Raw genomic sequence first — 20,154 nt, 5'->3', positions numbered from 1 at the left:
ATTTTTACAGCTCAAATGAGGTACACCAAGTATCTGTCAAATATGACACAGAACACGGTGTTACAAACGCTGCCCCCCAAGCTGCCCAAATCACCGCACTCACACCCATAAAGTCCTACAATACACAAGCTCAGTCAGTGGTAAATTGTATCCTCATGGTGGCCCCTCATCAGAGAAAAATGAAAGCAAAACTTGGATCTAAACAACTCAGTATTCTCTTAGGACTTTTGATCCCCTTTCACCTGTTGTATCTTAGGCTTTTGTTAAATGCTTCCTGTCTGGGTGTCTGCTTCCCACTTTGAAATTTGTGCTACTGCTGTGTACTGCATTTTTCAACTGCTAGGCTCTAATCCCTGACTTCCACCGCAGCTTTGCCAAGACAGCTCAGTTAGTTTAAATTAGCAAGCAGCAGCATGAAGTATACAAATTCTCTTTCTACTTGTACTAACTCCAACAACAAATGTATCTCAGTGCATTCTATTTTCAGACCGTATTTTTTTTTTCTAGTATTAGGAAATTCAGATCTACTCATCTAAAAAGGTTTAAGGGGAATTGAGGAGAAAGAACTGATTTGAAATACATTATTCCGTCAGTGAGCTCTCACCTGAAATAACACAAACTTGGAGTTTGGCTCACATGGTAGTACTTGTACGGGGTCCTTTATCAGGGCTTTGTCACAGGGACCCAGAGAGCGGATTTTGCGAGTCAGCCACATCAAAGTAAAGCTGCTTCAGGGCAGGTGGGAAGCTGGTGACCCACGCACAGCACCAGCCCTCATGTTCTGACTCATTAACTGCTCCAAACGCCACAGCTCACACTGCACTGGAGCGCGTCCAGTCCCCCGCTTCTGGCTACATCGCCATCGCTAAACATTGGGAAATCTGTTTACATCTCCACAAGCACAGCCAAAGCATTGCCCAACTTTTTCTCCCTGTCCCTCTGTTCCTTGTAAACAAAAAAGGACAAAAAGGAAGCTTGTCTCAAGTAAGAGTCCACTCACAGTGCTTTGACACTGCATGATGTGGCAGAAACACTTTTATACAGATGGAAAGTTTTTTAAATTTAAGAAAATTATCTTGGGGCTACAACATCCCAGTCTATTGTGTGAGCTTGCTCATGGCACTGCAGTGCAGTTTCTGGTAAAACTACAGCCAGAGCCAAGCCACACAGCATTTCAGTAACCATTATCATGCAGGATCTAGCAGCAAAAGGGAAATGGTGTACAAGCTTTTAGTGCCTTAGAAACTTACTTAAAACATGCTGGTGTAAAACAATCTCTTGACACAGACCAGAGATGCTCCCAGTAACTGCAGGAACAAGTGTCCCCCTCCCGCCCTGCCAGTGGCCTTGGCCACGCTCTCAGGGGGTCCCTCTCACCAGGCAAGGCGGGTTTTCTCCCAACCAGGAGCCAGTAATTTTGGCCCTCTCGCTGATCCTGATGAAAGCAACCATTAGTATAGCTAGTCAGCTGGCCCAAGACCCCTGTGAGACCAGGACTCGCACAAGCAGCCCGCCTTCACTGTCACCACCAGTTCAGCACGGTCCAAGCAGACAGCTAGCAGAAATAACAAAGAAAACGACACGTTCATGTCTGTCAATGCCTTCATCTGTGTTGGGGCTTGACCCAGAAGGGTGCTAAGCATTCAGCCCTTCCACACATAAAAGGTTCAGCAGAGTTTAAAGTTATCCCCTCTCCTGCAGTTCACTTCGTGAGGCCAAACAATGCCCAGTCAGGTCTGCGCCTTGCCCATTCCCACCTTCTGCCACCTCCTCGGTTCAGCCAGTACAACCGGTTTAGGCTATGGAGAGTGACTCAAATCAGCAAAGGGATCCAGATTAAAAACAGACCTAATCAAAATAATTATGAATATATTGGATCAATTTAGCACAATTTGGTACAAAAGCTGGAGTGATTTGTCAAGGCAGGGCCTCATCACGCATTCCCTCACGGACTAGATAAAATGTCAGCCTTCCCGAGAGAAGGCCGTCGGCAGAAGCCAGCATGCAGCTTCTCCCCCAGCAGCCACTCTGACGCAAGAGCTCCCTGTCCCCGTACATTCATCCCTGCACTCCCGGGCAGTTTGCTGCCTCCCTCCTTCAGCTGCACTGCAGCTTTGTGGGGCTGCACTATAATCCAGATACATGAAATTAAGTGGGTTAAAAAGAACCCTGAATAAGGAGGTAACTGTAGGCTCAAGTGGTTGCACTGGCTTACCTTTAAACGTGCAAAGTGCTCTCACCTATTTTTCAGCAACTGTCTTTTATAATCTAATAAGGTGACTTACGGCAGAGATGAAAGGAACCCGCACTATCACTACCGCTATTACTACTACTATTACTATTACTGTGTTGTTTCCTCTCCAAGACAAACTGGGGTCTGTTCAGGATACTGTGCCCCTCAGGTCTTCAGGCACTCACTCCCCGCACAAAAGGAGCTTAGAGGACTTACCTCACAACACAAAGGGCTATTGCTAAATGGAAGTGCGTTTCTACGTGCCCCTGAACACACATAAACCCATTTCTGTGGAAAAAAGAATCAAGAGTGAACCCCTTCCAATTATTTTCTAAATTACATTTACTTCAAACCTTCAGTCTAATTCAAATATTCAACAACTATTGGTCTGCGAAAATATTCATCCAGTACATTCACATCAAGAAAATAAATAGTATATAGAACAAATCAAGATGCTGGCGGTACCTACTAGCCTATGTTTGTTTGCACCAGAGGATAAATGCCGACTGTTTACTGTACACATCAGCCTGGTACATTCCTGTCAGCTGCCTGAGGGTGGACAGTAAAGCCCCACGAGAGAGCCCCTCATTTCCTCTCCCACAGAAGAGTATTCAAATAGAGCCGCCTGCTTTCATCTTTCCCAGTACCTTCATACAACAGTATCTTTTACCACATCAGTCCCAACTGCAAACAGTTCACTGGCTTTCTGTTTCTCCGGGTTCAGTTCAAAATGACTTCTTGTTTTAGAACTGGCAATGCACTTGACTCAGCCAATTTCACAGCACTCTATCAGTTAATTCCCCTACCCCTGCCCTTGAGCAAGCTTTGGCTTGATCGATCTCTTCAAATAATTTGTCTCAAGCAGACAAGGTGCTAGGTTTTTTGAGGTTTTTTGCATTTCTTCCCATTGAAAGAAACATCCTACATGGCTTTGCCTTGTGAGTGCCCTCAAAATTCTTAAATACCTTCTCCTTTGCTGTACTTTTAAACTTATTTCACACTCCAGTCGTTTTCACAAGGGTTTGACTTCACAACTGCATAAAATCAGCTTTAGATGGCATTTAGTGCAGATCGTTTTAAAGATCCTACCTACTAAAAGGGAAACAGCCAAACAGATGTGGGAGTTTGGTGAGCTGTGTTGCAGATTGGAGAGAAGGAAGCAGACTTAAGAAGCAGAAATAAAAAAATACACAAAAATGTCAGCTTCTTGCTAAATTACTTCAGAAAGGTTAAAAAAAGCCAGTGCACATCTTGTATTCTCAGTGGTCAAAACAAAGATCCTTTTTCTTGGATTATAAACTCTGTCAAGCTTTTTACAATATTTGTTATACTGGAGCACAACGGGGAATCACTGATTCAGGTTGTTCACAGATAATGAGTTTGGAAGAGCATGGTTTGGTTTTCACTTACTGTTAGAGACATCAGATACATACATATGTTTCAAGCTCCAAAACAGTTCTGACATAAAAGCTATTTACAACAATTTCTCTTTCTACACCCTGGGTTTCACTAAATGTTGAATATTTCAAAAAATGCTTCTTTCAGGCTTCATGCAGTATAAATTTTATAGCCTTTTTTCTAAATATGACATCGTTAAAGATACTGTAAAAGCTATTTTTCCACCTGCAGTTCACTTCAAGTGAAATTTAAGACTTGCCATTTTTTCATGTCACAATTATTCCTTGCCAGGTGGAGTTATATAGCATTAAAAAAGAAAGTGTAAAGGTAACAAAATTAACTCACTGATTTTTCACAGTAATGTAGATGGAATCAACATTTTGAGAAGCCAACCTAGCATTCTACCAGTTTAACTACATAGTACTTTGAGATTTTCAAATGCTAAATGAACTCAACTGGAGTGTGAAGGCATGACTTTTTAAAACGTATTTCTTGAGAACTGCTTCACTAGCCTCATAGAATCTTGTCCATCTGTAAAAGTCTAGTATCACCAATTTCTTAAAAATCTTAGCTCTCTTATTCTTTTTTAAGTGACCTTTATGTCTTGCAGTCACAGGTGAGCAGAACTTAAGATATAAATTAAGTGGAAATGATTTTTAGGTTTAGAAACACCCTACATGCATGTGTCCATTTCCCACAGAAATTAATGGTATTTGTGTGTATATACAGACAATACATGACTGTTCCGTGCTAAAAAGAGAACAGGATAAAGGCTGTGAAGTGCCTCCACTACACTGGATCTCTGACATTGTGCAAGTGAATAAGCACGAAAGGAAAGACCACAGAACCAATATTCTTTGTCATTAAACAAAGAATTCAAAAACCATCACTAGAATCTAAGGAAGTGAAATCTACTTAGTACAGTCTTAATTTATTAAAAAAAGTAGTAAGTCACTAGATACCAATTCACACACCCCCCCCAAAAACCATGAAGTGACTTTCAGAAGTATGATTTTACCCCTCTAAGGTAAATGGAAAAAAATGTGCACAAGTACTTAGTCCTGTGTAACAATTAGGATGAAAAAGATTACTGTGCATAAAAAAATGTTCTTTTTCTCTTATGAAAACCTTTGATCTCATTTCCCTCACACACTTCAAAATGATTTCCAGGCCTAGTGTCTGTTCCTAGGAAACTTCAGTAGGGGAATGGTGAGACCCACTGTGTACAGAAAAATAAGAATACTGTTTTGGGTAAAAAATTAACTCACAAATGAGTATTTTTAAATGCTTACCAACAACAGTTACATTTACCGGCATGTTCAGAAACCTCCAAACCCCCTGTTCCCTCGGGAAGCACCAGTAGCTCCCAAAGGATCACAGCAGCAGCAGTGCCACTGTAATACACCACAAACGCCTTGCCTGAAGGTGGTTAGTTTGATCAAGGGTGGGGCCAGGAATCTCTGACAGGGATGAAGAGTATCAAGGAAATTCTATAATTAAGCGATATTTTACAGCAGCTTATGGCAGCTGTTGGAAGCCGTGGGAGGACTGGCTGGGGGGTGCCACAACAACTAGAAAAATTCTTCCTCCCCAGACCCGACGCAGCCTATCGCCCTCAGCGCTGTCCCTGTCCCACGTCTCGCCAAGGTCACCCTAGGCCAACACCTGCTGCCTCTGCAGACTTCGGGATGCACTTCAGTTATTGCTGCCACCTTTCTAATCGTGAAAGGGGGAGCAATTTACTGTTCATTAAAAAAGTCAAGCAAGAAACATTTTAGATTGTCTCTAGTAAGAAAACTATACATGTGCTATGTGCTCCCTTGGATATTAAAAGAGAATTTGTGAATGCTTCTTTGTAAGCATCCTCCATTAAGCACTCTTCTTAATTATTAACAAAATACTAATGGGTTAATTACTTCTCAACTTCAAGTAGCTTTAGTTTCAAAAGATGAACTTTTAGTATGGGATATATTGTGATGTATACATACAAATATTTTATATTTCCTTGCAGACATTCTGTCTTCTCCATGGCCATTACATGCACAAAAACGGGGCAGGACGTGGTTCAGTAACTGCATGAGAATGCACTGTTCTGTCTGCAGCAGGCAGCTGCATTCCTCTTCCTTTGCCATGCTGCTTCTCTGCTTCTCTCACCACTGACTGGAAAATTTCAAGAACCAAGTCCTGCCTCTCCTCATAACATGGAAAGGCTTTACAGAAACTACAGCACCGTGTCCTAACATCACCGACCCACCTGTGCGTTTGGTAACTACGACTCATTAAGCAGATTGCAACAGTCCCCACAATGTGGCAACTACCTTCCACACGTGCGAGACACAGTCACTGCTCTTACAAACAAAAAGCTTGAAGATCATGCAATAATGTCAGTAGGATAACCCAATTTTTATGGCTTGTCACTTGCTTACAGCTCTGTTAAATGCAAACAAGTGGAAATGGGACTGAGTTAAATTATGATCTGAATCACATCTTGTTAAAAACCATGAGCTCCACTCTGGCATGAGCCCACACAGAACATGTTTGGAGAAAAACCTTTACTGGCATAGACAGTTTACATGCCAGACTGTGCAGACAAAGCATCAATTTCATTAGGTTTGCAGTTGTCTTAGTCTTTTCTTTTAGCTTATGTTTACATTACACACACAAAAAAAGGAATGTGAAAAGTTTAATACAATGAACCAAAATAACATACTCAGTGTTAGCTTCTTCTGGTCCTCTCATGGTTGTGCACTGTGACACCATTGTTAATTATATAACCACACACTATTTTTCCAGAGCTTTACTTACCAAGTGCATTTGACTATTCAAAGGCTCAGTTACTGACATGCTGTTAAGTATTTTCTTTATCTAGCACACTGCTTCATCCCATATTTACCGCAAAATTCTCAAACTGTTCTAGTGACAGATGTAACAAACTGTTTTTGAAAGATAATGAGTAAATCATCAGAGTGCAACTTCAGAGGTTTCCATTCCATTTCGCAAGGCTGTCCTCATTGTACAGACCATGAATACAATGTATTCAGACGTATCCGGTAATTTCAGGGAGCACTCTGAAACCATCTAGGCTCTGACCTTACAAAATAGGTATCACTTTTGTGTTCAAAACACAGCATCCAGTGACTTCAACTGTCCCTGAAAGGGCCTGGCATATTTAGAAATCACAGAGGTGGGGCAGCGGGGGTTAGTGTAAGTCATGGGGTTGTCTCAAGCAGATACACCCTTTCATGCAGTTAAATGGAAATAAAAATCCATTTTCATAGCATGAGCACTAGAACAGATGAACTGATGAAGGAGTAGAGCCTTTCTTTACACTACCTTGTGAAGACACAGTAATTCACAAAAATATTTTTATCAAATAATGAGTAAAAATGGCATTCCACACAGACAACATCTATCACATCCTACTCTTGCAGCTTTATCACCTGTAACAGCCACATTAAAAATGAATGCTATCTGCAGAACAAGTACTTCTCCGTTAGCCTGACACTCTCCAACATCATATAAAGAACAGTTGATAGGTCTGGCTCTCTTCCAGGTACTCAAGAATACTATTACCTTCCTTCTCATACACACAAATGGAATACACATTTATTTTTAGATGGGTCCCATCTCCTCTAAGAAGGTATGTGAGAAATAATGAGTTCTTTTAAAAAATCCATAGTGGTGGTACCACCCAAGCACCTGCCCAGGGTGAGTTAGACTGTTGGTGTGTGCATGGCTGGCTACGTACAGACACAGAGTGTTTGTCTGGCACTGGCCCGCGCCCAGGGCCACGCCGCAGGCACATGGTACAGAGTGCTGGTAAACCTGACAAATGGGTACGATTGTCCTCCTCTGGGACAGCACTTTGCAGCAGGAAAATCAGACAGTTGCAGTGCCCTTCCTGCTGTTTAGCACAGGTGACTTGACTAAGGTGTTGGTGCTTCTTGATGTTTCCAAGCCTCTGGGGCAGACCATGGGGCACTTAGGCTGTTGCAAATGAAACAAAAGCCAGTTTTAAAGACTGATCTATTTTTCTGTGGTTCTAAATCACAAACAATACACGAGGCAGTTTAAGGTCACAACTCAATCCTGGCAGACTGCGTGAAAGAACCGCAAGCAGGTAGCCTGCACCTGGCTACCAGAATCTCTGGTCTCCTGGCCACAGCACTGCTGAGATGGGTGGCCGACCGCGTGTGGCACACTCTGGCCATTCCCCCTGTGTCAGCCCCAACAGTCACGGGACAGCAAGGCGACATGAATGGACACCTCGCTCACCTTTCTGAACCTATGGAACAAACCTTGCTCACTATTATTTCAGCTAGATTAACAGAGTGATCCGACTGACCCTGCAGCCCCCGGCTGCTACTCGCACCGAAACAGAGCGAGAGGTTTGGAAATCCGAGGGCAGGGCCAGGCCCCTCCTTTCGGCAGCACCCTGCAGCCGGAGCAGCTTCAGTTGTGAGATGGCTGGGTTAGTTTCAGGCTATGCCATATTCCCTCGTGGTCTAGTGATTTCTGACAGAGAAGGGAGGAACGGGAGAGATTCACAGAAATCAGCAGCATTTTCATTTTATACCAAAAATAGACATCAACGAACGCATGCTTTACTAGATTCTTAGTGTGAAGAACTTCTACAACTCCCTTCTCTTAAATGGAAGACATTTGCCTATTCTTAGGGCAGTCAGAGCCCTCCCTGGCACTCAGGAATAAGTGAGTGTACCCAGTCCACGTTTACAGCTGCTACAGAGCACTCCGGGTGGCCCCTATTGATATCCTTGAAACAACTGGTGGTAGGCAGCCAGAACAGCTGTGAAGTATTATTTTCTAGCTTCAGCATTTTAATTATCTGCTGACACTATTCGCTGTTAATCTGGAAAGCAAAAAAGTTTGCCTTGTTCAAAGCCAAAATGTTAATAATATTTTGCAAAAGATCACACACACGGTATATACATATGAAGAGAAAATACCTATTAGGCAGAAGAGTTTAAAGCTGCGTGCTGTTGATTTCATTTATACTGTTCATTTCCACAGTTGGAAAAAACAAGATTTTATCATTCATTGTATCACTAAAAGCACAGAAACACATAAACCCCAGTATGTCTCAACCACTTCTCCTTTGAAAGCGCAGAAATTAGTAACTAACATTCAATAGTTCAACTATTCATTACTGCAGTAGGTTCAAGTGACGGTCTACAGTATTTCAACCTGCAGGTTCAGCTAATAAAATTCATGGCACTTGCTTTTTCGGACACCAATAACGTTTCATGAAAATTTCATGAAGCTTTAACAAGGAGACACAAGTAATTATTAAACTGATTGAACCATGGACTTTGTTCTCCTGCTGCACGTTCATCATAATTTATAATCTGGAAGCTGGAACATTACATAAGTATTTGAATATTTATTATCCTATGTTAAGTACTAATTCAAATAACTTCTTCAGTGAAAAAAGTTGCTCTTTTCCTGAAATAGTTTCAGCATTATTTGCTACTGTGAAGAGAACTTTAAGAACGTCCTACTGAGCTTCCCTGTAACTGACTGATTCCATTGTTGGGATACGTTGAGGACTTAAAAAACATTAAACTAGTTATACAAATGGAAACAAAACAACCTTTGAGTTGTTTTAAACTTAACCTTTAGAATTTGGATGAAATCCCAATTCCTGAGAGAAAGAAAAAAAGGTACTGAATGAAACTATTCTATAAAACATTCTTATGGGATTTTTTAATGTATACAATATATAATGGTATTAATGCATTTGTTTACTTGATGAGTGCCTGTAGCACTCATATTTAAAGAGACATATTAATGATTCTATTAAAACCATGTTTATTTTATTTTGGGGAAAAATGTAATAATCTGAAGACAAAATGTTCCTTTGTGAGAGATACATGACATTTTCAGACTAATAAAGTTACAGAAATTGTTAAATAGGTTACAGGATGAAAAAATAATTGACTGTCCTCCACTTGAGCTAGAGGGCTACAATCAGGTTTTGTTGTGAATGCCTCTATTTATCAGTACAAAAGCCGTGTCAAAAGTGACCATATTTATGAACAATGAGGGTTTACATACATGAAATATAAAATGGTGCTGCTTTGTAAGAAGGAAGGGAGAAGCAACCCAATCTAATAAATATTCTTTTACTACCAAGCTGGCATTTCTAGACAAGCTGTTATTATTTTAACACATTCTGCATACCAGTAAACATAAATAAATCCACAAACAAACAAGAAACCCCGCTTCAACTACACAGAATCCCCTTATAGGGAAATAATCAAAATCTTCCCCGAGCAAGAACAGATAGTAGGACAGACAAGCAACCCAGAACAAAAGAGCACATAAAATCCCTATGAAGTTATGGAAAAAGTCTCTTTTAAAGTTGTATCCAACTGCATTGGCCAGAGGCAGAGAAACGTATGACACTGCTGAATTCGGTCCCAGAATTCGCTTCTGCAGTCTAGATTTTTATTTCATGTTTTGCTTTCTGAATCTGTCAGAAAATCACCATTAATGTTTCCAGAGCATTGTACATTTTGCATGTGCATTTAAGAAACAGGATTTTTTTTCCCAGTACCGGTGCCCTTTTGATCAGAGAATTAATAGGGTTGAACTCAGTATCATAATAACAATAAATCTCTGCTCTTTGTGCTATTTACCTAAACCATCATGTCGTTTTCTCTTTGTAATTTGAAGAATAACTGTCAAGAGCTTCAGATCATTGCAATATATTCAAGCACACTTTTGTAAAAGGTTTCTGTTGCAGAAATAAATTATTTTCCACTCCAAAATTAGGCACATCTGCAATCCTGTCTACCTGCTGTTTTCATATCATACAGGGACCAGCATTTCTTAGAAAGACAACAAAATGGTGTTACCACAGTCTCTAGAATTTCCTTCCACAAATGCACAGCAGTTGTTCTAACTTTTTCCTACGACAAGCTCTCTTCTTCCAGTTCTGCTTGGTCAGAGTTTCCGAACAATAACATGAATTGGCTTCAGGAATATAATTCCCCAAACAGACGGTTCTCCTTCACTGGAAACTGAGCACTCTGGCTCAAAATACACACGTCTGTGCAGAGCAGTTGCTGGTACTGCAACTCTCATTCAGAGATTATTCTCACAACCTCAGCTTTCAGGTCAGTACATTTATTAAGCTCCAAAAAAAGTAAAAACAGCTTCTGCTCTCTGAACTTCACAGGCAGCAATCTTTGTATTTTCATTCAAAAGCCAATGGCTACAGTACAACAGACATGCAGAAACAAACTAGATCCTAAAATATTTTGGTTTTCCTCAAAGCCCCAAATCCCTAATTCTTCACACTGAGATTTACACCCTGTCAGTAAGACTTTTAACTAGTTTGCCAAAATTATTTTGGCAAAAGCATTTTCTCCTATGATTTAGTTAAGACATAAGCTATTAAAAATAATGTTTAGGCAACAAGTTTCATTCCTTATATCACAGATAATTATTCAGGTTAATAAAATTATTTTGGATGTATATTTATCTATCACAATAGTAGCTGTGAAGTAGCTAGAATTATTTTAAATTTCAAGCCCCTCAAATCTCTCAGTATTTTAGAAAGCAATTTTTTTGTTATTGAAATGTTGTCAGGAACAACTTTGCGACTGTTAACTGTAAGTGCTGAAGTTCTATCAGCTTGCCAGTGATGCAACACATCACACTTTTATTTTGTAGATTTAATGAAAGAAGCAGACACTGAAAAAAGGGCAGCTCCCTGTTGCATTACAAGATTCCCCACTCCTTGAGGAAGCAAATCTTCTACTGATTTCACTGGGAGTGGTGCTTGTACATGGAAACACTTAGAGGGATAAGAATGGGTCTGAGCTTCATGCTGCTTACCTAACCACCAAACTTCAGCTTTCGATCCCTGCTTTCCTTTCAGCGTTACATGCTGTAGAATAAGAAGCATTCTTTCAAACCTGTGTCTGAAGTTAAACAAACACTTCTAAATTTCCTTTATAACGTGTAATATGTATATAAGGATGCGGACACGTGGTTACTTGAAAGAGTCGTACTGCCCAAGTATTTTGCAGGTTTGAGAACCCTGCCCTCCTGCACCGGGGTCTGTACTAACGAGCCTGCTCGTCAGTGGTAACCACACACAGGTGACACTCCTGCAGCGGGCACAGCCAGAGGGGCAGAGGCTCCACAGAGACTGAAAAAACAACCAACTAACCAGCCTGCCCCCCAACCCTGAAAACCCAAAACCTTAGATCTCATTCATACAGTGGAAAAAAGTTAGACTCTGGACAATATGGGCAGAGAAACAGGATATCAGGATTCCTTTGAATTTATTTTATGGAAGAAAGGTCAATGGGAGAAAATCTGCTTCATTTAAACTAATACCAAGACACCCATGAACTTGAATGGATCAGGATTTCATCCTACTTCCTCAACTTGGACTTTTTTTATCGCTACTGAGAATACAGTAAGAAGACAATTCAGGATAAACATAATTTTTAACAGACAGAAGGCAGAACAGAATGTTGCCCTCTTCACAAGTCCTCATGAGGCGAGGAAAAGGAAAGCAATCAACCAACATCAACTGATGTATGCTAAGGAAAATGGAGAACGGCCCTCTCCTCTTGCCTGTAAGATCAGGAAGAAATGCATTAGGATTCCTGATATCCAAAAAACACCCTCACTTTCAGGACCTGAAGAAACATCTGATGGACTCTATGAAAATAATGACAAAAACCTGTCTCATCAATTGATACCAACATCTCCGCTACCATTCCGTATTACCCATTTAGGGGGTTCCCTCAGAACAGGGAAAATTTCAAAGGGTTCAATTTCTTACATGGCATATGCACATGAGAAAAATCCCACCACTTTTTTCAGTGCATTGACTCACAGGAAACAAATTAAACTTGGTTGAATTTCTTGTAGCAGCTGTGGGTTTACATGTTTTTATTACCCCATTGCTTTTAGTTTTGTAGGTCAGCTTAGAATATAAAAAAAAAAAGTTTAATAAAGAAATGGTTCTTTTCACAGTCAGCACTGGTTATTCACTGCCTTCTGCTCACACAAATTTAACTCATGGGCCCTCAGTACGTCACCTTACTACACAAAAATGGGATCAGGTTATAAATAACTTTTTCAGGAGTTTTTTACAAAATGTTGACTCCCAAAATACCGGGTTCCAACTCTTCAGAAAGTTTGAGTACACTGAGGTCAGGAGGTGTCCTGTTTTGATTTTTTTTTTTTCTTTATGATTCATGGTAGGGGTGACTAGCTAGCAGATCAATTTTTCTTGGACTCTACTTCTACCTTCCGTATGATGAGCTGATTAGTTCCCATGGAAGAAAAGGCAGTACAAATAACCATACTAATCACCAGAGTTCAGAAAGTTGGCCTTTTACAATCTCAAACTACTGTGTATCCAGGAAATCCTGCCAGACAGTCACTGTTTGCAAATGGTTGGGAAATGTGATCTTTTGCCACGAAAAACAGATGAAAAGCAGGATCTGGTTAAAAGACCAAGTCTTTGCTCAAATAAAACCTTTCCAAAATAAAGAAACAATGTCTGGTAGCTGACAGTTGACCTCAGCCGAGGAAGGGTGACAGTTCTGCATTCGTGCTCTCTGTACGTAATTTGATAATTTTAAAATGAGGCCAGAATTTCAAATAAGATTTAGCTGAACATAAGGAATTGCTGTGAATTCTGACACTGTAGTAGTATTCTGATCAAATGTAGTCTATTTGAAAGGAAATCTGTCTTTTAAAAATTTACATATGAATGTGGACAAGCAAGACTTCCCCCTAAACTGAGAATAACGTATAAAAATATCAGACATTTAACAGTGTAGGCGCATCTCCCCGATTTACAGTGGAGTGCACTGTTCAATTAGAAGGACAAGCACGCACTTCTTTGAGGATTACTGGTACAAGTATCAGAAGTAGTGTACATTTCAAAGGAATATACTGTGCTGTATTTAAAAGGAATAATGCTGTGATGTTGAAGCAGCACATAGTAACTACATTATTAGCAGCTTAGACACAGGCCCTAAGCCTATTTATTTAGTAACGCAAAAGAGAGTGACTGATCAGGTAACAAATGGCTAGCAAATGTGATTTTGGGGCAGGGGGAAGAGAAAGATGCTTGCTATCCTCAGAAAAGGTGTGACTTTTTTTAATATTAGAATGCTGTAACGTAACTATGAAAAATGTGACACCGACTCAAAAAAGGCAGTGTCGTAGAACGCTGCAAAATTTCCTAATAAACCATTTAAAATCTGGTATCTAAAATCTGATCTGTAAAATCTAGTAGGAATGAAGTATTTTAGACCAGCTTTTTACCTGGAAAACAGTCCCCTGTATTTCAGTTGGACTTCTTATTAAATAAATGCGGAATTATTTCATAGAAACATGGAATATCCTGAGTTGGAAGGGACCCAGGAGGATCCGACTCCACACAGGGCAACCTAAAAGTTAAACCAGGTATCTGAGAGTCATCCAAACGCTTCTTGAACAACAATGGGCTTGGGGCCATGACAAGCAGTTGCCTGACTGTGCCCACAAATCAGACAGCCAGATTATGAATTTCTTTTTTATTTTACTAGACACACATTTGGAACCTCAAATCTGGTGGAAAACTACAGATCCAATCATTGTTTCACAGGCAATCTCTCCTAACTAGGAAAAGGACTGAAGAGATCGGGAAGGTTTACAAGGCTATCCATGGGACTGGCACAGCTCACCAAAGGACACCACAGGAACTCCAGTGAGAAGACAGTATTTCTGCCTTCAGAACAAGTTCAGTAGTGTGCAGTAAGGAAGGTACGAGAACACATGAAAGGAGATGGAGGAAAGCACCTAGATGTCTCTTAACTGTGAACTTTTCATCCTGTCTAGTGAATGAGTCAGCAAGCCAGAGAAATAATATGCAAGAACATAACTAAAGACAGCTTTAGCTGTCAAAATAAAGGGGTCAAAAATAAAGCCTGTGCAGAGAAATAAAAACTGGACCTAATAAAGCAGTGGGAAGTTTCGTAGAAAAAAGAGGTTAATGGGCTTGGTTACTATAAACATGAATGTCAACGGAGGGGGGGAAAAATGATGGGTTGAGAAGTCGTAGTTGTGCAGGCACTAAATTGCTTGCAAGCTCTTCACAAGTTTCAAGTCCCCCTGATCTTTCTTCCTGTAGAATGCATGCCTGGCTTCTGTTTCTAAAGAAGTGAGTTGCCAGCCACCCAGTTTGTAAAAAAGGCTATAAAAGGCCAGCAAGCCTCTCCCCAGTGTAATCAGCTGAAGATCAGCAGGAGTTATTCACTACACTTTGATGTGAGGAAAATTAAACTTCACAAGTTCTGCACGGCCACGACTACAAAATTCACTTAGTGCTGTATTTCACAGCAGGCAGGCAGCCTGCTGAGTCCAGAGAGGGTGAAGCACTGCCCAAGCAGGTGGGAGCTTCCGTGTGCCTTGCTGAGGTGCATCAGCTTCAAGGACTAATTTCTGGAAGAGGCATCCAGCTACAAAACCCCAGCAAGAGAATGGAGTCTTTGGCAGAAGGAAACACCCTTTGAGTTTCAGTCCAACCATGCAGTTACAACTCTGTGGTCAGGGAAATAATGGTGGCTATTCCCAGAACAAGCGATTTCCACGATGTTCCAACACATGATATTCTTTCTGTATCCTGTACGATAGAGGTCCCTTTCTTTTTGGCAACTGTGAGGTACCTAAAACCAAGACTCTGCATCATACACACTAACATACCTGTTCAATTTGTCAAAATGAAACCCACTTCCACAGTCCCACCTCGCATCAGCAGAAAGGAACAGGAGGAGGAGGGGAGGAGCTGGGCCAAACTCCTGCAACAAAAAACTTCCTCACAGCAAGAGCTGGAGAGTATTCTCTGGCAGTTATGGAAATCAATTCATTATCCCCTGTATTATGCAGCAGTGGCTTGCTTTTGTCTGTCTGTAAGCAGCTATATGAACAATTTCTGATGGATACTTACACTTCTCTTTCATCTTTCTACAAAGCAAAAATCCTTCCAGATAGGGATCAGCTGTTTTCCCTCAGGTGCCAAATATTGTGGACTTTAATCCAACACTCCAACTGATTTTGGTCAATATTTTGCTTAGTGAGAGCCAAAACCTCCAACTCTTATTAACCTATTAAACAGATGCTTAATACTTTTATTAAAGATGTAATCTAGACATAGCCATTCTACTGAACTTCCCTGTCTTATTTCTACTGAAATGAATGGTAAAACATCCACTGACTTCAGGGCAAGTAAGAAGTGGTCATCCACAGCAAGATAAAGCAAAGCAGAGTGTATCCAAGATGGTCCTTTCTTCTTCTGGAGAAATAATGCTTGTACCTTCTCCAGCAATAGGGCACTCGGGGCTGAGGCTCTTAGATGCACTGCAATTCCCAACAGCTAAAGGAACACAGACTGCACTGCTGAATTATGTAGTCTTAAAAGAATGGCTGTTATCTATCAATTTTCAATAAAAGAGAGATTTCCTATGTCTTCAGTAAAAGTTCTATCACTGAAGAAAAGCTACAAGTCATCAATAATGTGACTGCTAACAATAAGATCAACAAGTAAGTTAAACAAAGTTAACAATTAAAAACTGCATTCATCAGCAGTCAAACAAAAATCTTCTAGGTTGCTAGTTTAGTGAGCTCTTCAGAATTTTCTTGTAAAGATATACATAAGGTATTGTAAAAATAAAAGAAGTGTTTCAAATGAGAGACTCTCACATTCTGCCTCTTCAAGAAAAGCCTTTAAAGGCATTTGTATTAATTTACATTGCTAGCACAGCCTCTAACACCGCAAGAATCACAAAAAGCCACACTGTATTTCAGTAGGTGCATTGAATGAGGCCTGAGAATCAGCCCTCCCACAAATGTTAGCTAGAAATGAGTAACTGTTCAAACACTCTGCAAGTAAAGAGTTCAGGTCACAAGCAGTAATTGTTTAAAGTGGATAGATGTCTTTGAAAAGGGATCTTCTTTCACTCGCTCACATTTGAGGCATTTAAACTAAAGTACTCTTCATGGATAAATCTTTCTCACTGACACAGAAAAAGACATTATTTGTATCTTAGCAGTTTCATTTTTTTACTAACCTCAAGAAAAGTATTCTTTGTTATATAAATTTGTTTTATATTTATACAACAATATTCTTTGCTGTATAAATGCTGAAGATTTTCAGTAACAATGGTATTATTCAACAGCAAAAAGAACCTGGGCTCCACGTCCATACGATCATGTCAGAAGGTATGTCATATATCAACTCCGGATTTAAATTTGTAGTCCCTTTTATAGCATAATTAGCCCCAATATCTGAGGTTTGACCTCATACAGAAAAGTAAGGCCAAACCAGCTCTGTGAAATGAAGAACAAGTGTGTATGCCTCACTTATGTTTAAAGTGATCATCATCTTGCTTTAGATTATTTTCAGCAGATAAGCATTAAGTGAAAGTAGAATTAGCTTAATAATGCAGATGAAGGACTAAAACACACTCTAGTCATTACACCAATTACAAATGTCACGTCAACAAAAAAACCCACTATTTTGATCCCACCCAGATGATATGTGATACAAAGAAATGGATCTGTTAAAGGTGACTCTCAGAATTACAAAGTAAAAATAATGAATCATATCCACCGATTTCAGCCACAGCTCTATAAACATCCTGCAAGTCTGTTACAAGGATAAATACATTCCCCTCACCTAGCACCTTCCAATTAAATACCTCTGCGACTCAGCCGCATCCAACCAGCTCCAGATTCAAGTTAGTAGTAAAATTTCCTGGCTTACCAAGAACAAAAAAAATATGGAAATAAGAGACCAAATGTTGTATTCAATCATCCTGCAGTGATGGACTGGAATGGAACGCCAATCAGTTACCTCTCAGTCCAGTTTCAACCACTGGAAACCAATACACTAAAATATATTGGAAATTCTTTCATATTGGACTAATAATCCATTACAAAATATATTAAATGACAGTCTTATCATCAACTTCTTATGCTTGTTTGCTGTTAATCTTCGTTACAATTTTTTTAAAAATTCCAAACACATGAATTAAAGACAAAATTATTTATATCAAATAGTGAAAAATGGTACTTTGTTGACTATTTCGTGCATGCAGATCGCATTAAAACACACTTTTTTCAAAAAAGCCCTCTTTTGGAATAAAACTCACGCATACGATCTTCCTTTCCAAGCAATTCACCACACAATTTAACAAACCTACACATGGTTTGAATTGTGTAGTTCTTCTTTAATGTTCATGAAAGCACAACTTTGCCCTGTAAAATCCAAATTGTCTTAGAACTAAACCAAATCAGTAAGCTTTTTATCTTTATTTTGAAATACCTGTATTTAAATGTTTTACAGTGAGGTGATCTTACCAGGATTCTAAGTTGAAATAAAATAATTTCTTTTAAAAATGAGAATTCAATATAAGGGAAGAGTTTGCAGTATTTATTTAGTTCTAGCAGAGATGATCTGGCAGGTCAAGACTCTTGCATATCCCATCTGGAATTACACCATCAAAGGAATACTCATTCAAATGACTCAAAGGAATGAGTCATTTGTAAACTGCAATCTCTCAGCAGATAACTTTTTTTTTTTTAAAGCTGTGGTTTATGTAGAATTTCCTGTATTGATTAAAATTTTAAAGACTGGCATAGCTTTGTCTCAAAGACCCTAAGGTAAAACACCAAAAGCAGCCTTTACTACTTTGCTTTTTTGTAAAAAAGCTAGTCGCTGACCGACTAGAAAATATTTCCCCTCTGCCAGTATCTAAACGCTATCGAAAAAGGCAAGCTGCAACACTGACATGCACAACAAAGTCCGGACAAATGTCATGGCTGTATCAGGTGGAATTTTTGCAGTGATATGCTCTTTCCGTATGGCCCCAAGAGGAATTTTAGTTAAGACTTTTCTTCTTCCCTGCTGTTCCTAGTACAGTCATCAAGAAAAAAATACCTCCTCAAAAAAGCCAAATTTTTTTTTTATGAGAAAATTTGTGTTCTGCAATTAAAAGCCTAAAAGCAATTTTAGAGCTTGGGATCAAAATGCCCAAGAGAGTTGTGCTGGTACCGGTCAAGCAGGCTGTTGGCGGTTACTAATTATCAAATATATTTGAATTGTTCCGTGCAGTGAATCCGCAAAGGCTGTGAACCGAGTGACACCGATTCTCGTTGGGACTGGGACACAAGCCTGCAGCTCCTCCCGGCACCACCTCAGAGACAGAACCTTGAGCTACACAGGGTCAGAGTAGCTTCTGATGGCTCTGCACTTTGCAAGCACTCTTTAACAGTCAAGATAATCTTTCCACTGAGCATTTTATTTATCTGTAGAAGCGAAAACTGAACTTCACATATTTTGAATACAGCTATTTCATTAGTTTTTATGGAGTTCATCTCATATCTGTCAGAGGGCAAAAGCATGAGAATAACAGAAGTTTTTAACTTGACTTTTCTTTTTCTTAGGACGCATTCCTGTTAGATTTCTAAGCTTCCTTCCACTGCCATGGGTATTAAAACATGAAGGCCTAATCTTGCAGTTTCAACAATGCCTGTGTTAAGGGAATAATTTTTCACCAACACAGACTGCAACAGTAAAGACTACTGCCCCCCAGGGAAAAAGAATAGTAAGCAAGGCACCAGAGTGGAGAACCAGGTTATGCACAGCAAGGTTAGCACCAGACTAGTACCAGTGGTACACCAAAGCATCACCACCTCATCCCTTGGCTATTGCTTGGGATTGCACACACCGAGAACCATCATTCCACTGCAGTGGTTACTGTGGTGTGTGATTTTTAATCTCCACTTTCCTTTCAGCATGCAGTCATTCTGCTTTTCAAAGGCGCAAAACGTCTGTGAGTACTTCCAGCATACAGGAAGGCCCGAATAACAGATCCGTATGCGAATCTGAGAAGAATTTGCCTTTAGGATTAATCACTTTACAGCAAAAAGAGCCATGCTTAGTAACATGATTACTAATATGCAGGGGTTTTTCAGTCTACTAAAATCAACTGGAACATTTTATCCATTAATCATGTAATTCCATTTCAAAAAAACCTCAGCCTCATATAGGCCAGAAAGAACTTTCACCTCAAATTTCCCCATTTGGGGTTTTCTCTTGCTTTGAAAAGCACTTGGTTACAGTCAGAATCTGCACCCGCCATAGCGCTGCAGCAGTACTGCACACTGCGACAGAGAACACAGCTCACAAAGGTGCACGGGCTGGATGTTTTCAAAATACATGCTGCTGTGCTGAAGCTGCTTTAATCTGAGGGTTTTGTATGGGTAGGGGTTTTTTGGTTTTGTTTTTTAACAAGCTCATCTTAAATTGTTCTTCACGTGAGGTTCAGATAATATGAAGAAAACAGTAAAACTGTAATATCCCTTCAGCATCTAACAAAGAGTTACTTCCAGTTTGCTTTATACCTTTAGAAATTAAATTGTAAGCAATAGTATGCATTTGTTTTTCAGTCTCTTTTTTACAGCTTCCTGTTTTTTCTAGAAAA

At 39.9% G+C, this 20,154-nt stretch overlaps 1 protein-coding gene across 1 annotated transcript in view; it reads right to left on the bottom strand.

The window, feature by feature from the left end:
- Window positions 1-20,154, bottom strand: part of WWTR1 (WW domain containing transcription regulator 1) — a 73,748-nt gene that overhangs the window by 37,494 nt on the left and 16,100 nt on the right. The window lies entirely within an intron of this gene.

This window comes from Strix aluco, chromosome 9 (assembly GCF_031877795.1).
Source record: "Strix aluco isolate bStrAlu1 chromosome 9, bStrAlu1.hap1, whole genome shotgun sequence".
Classification (NCBI taxonomy): Eukaryota; Metazoa; Chordata; class Aves; order Strigiformes; family Strigidae; genus Strix; species Strix aluco.
Note: the sequence above shows the minus strand (reverse complement) of the source record. Positions and strands in the feature narration are given on the sequence as shown.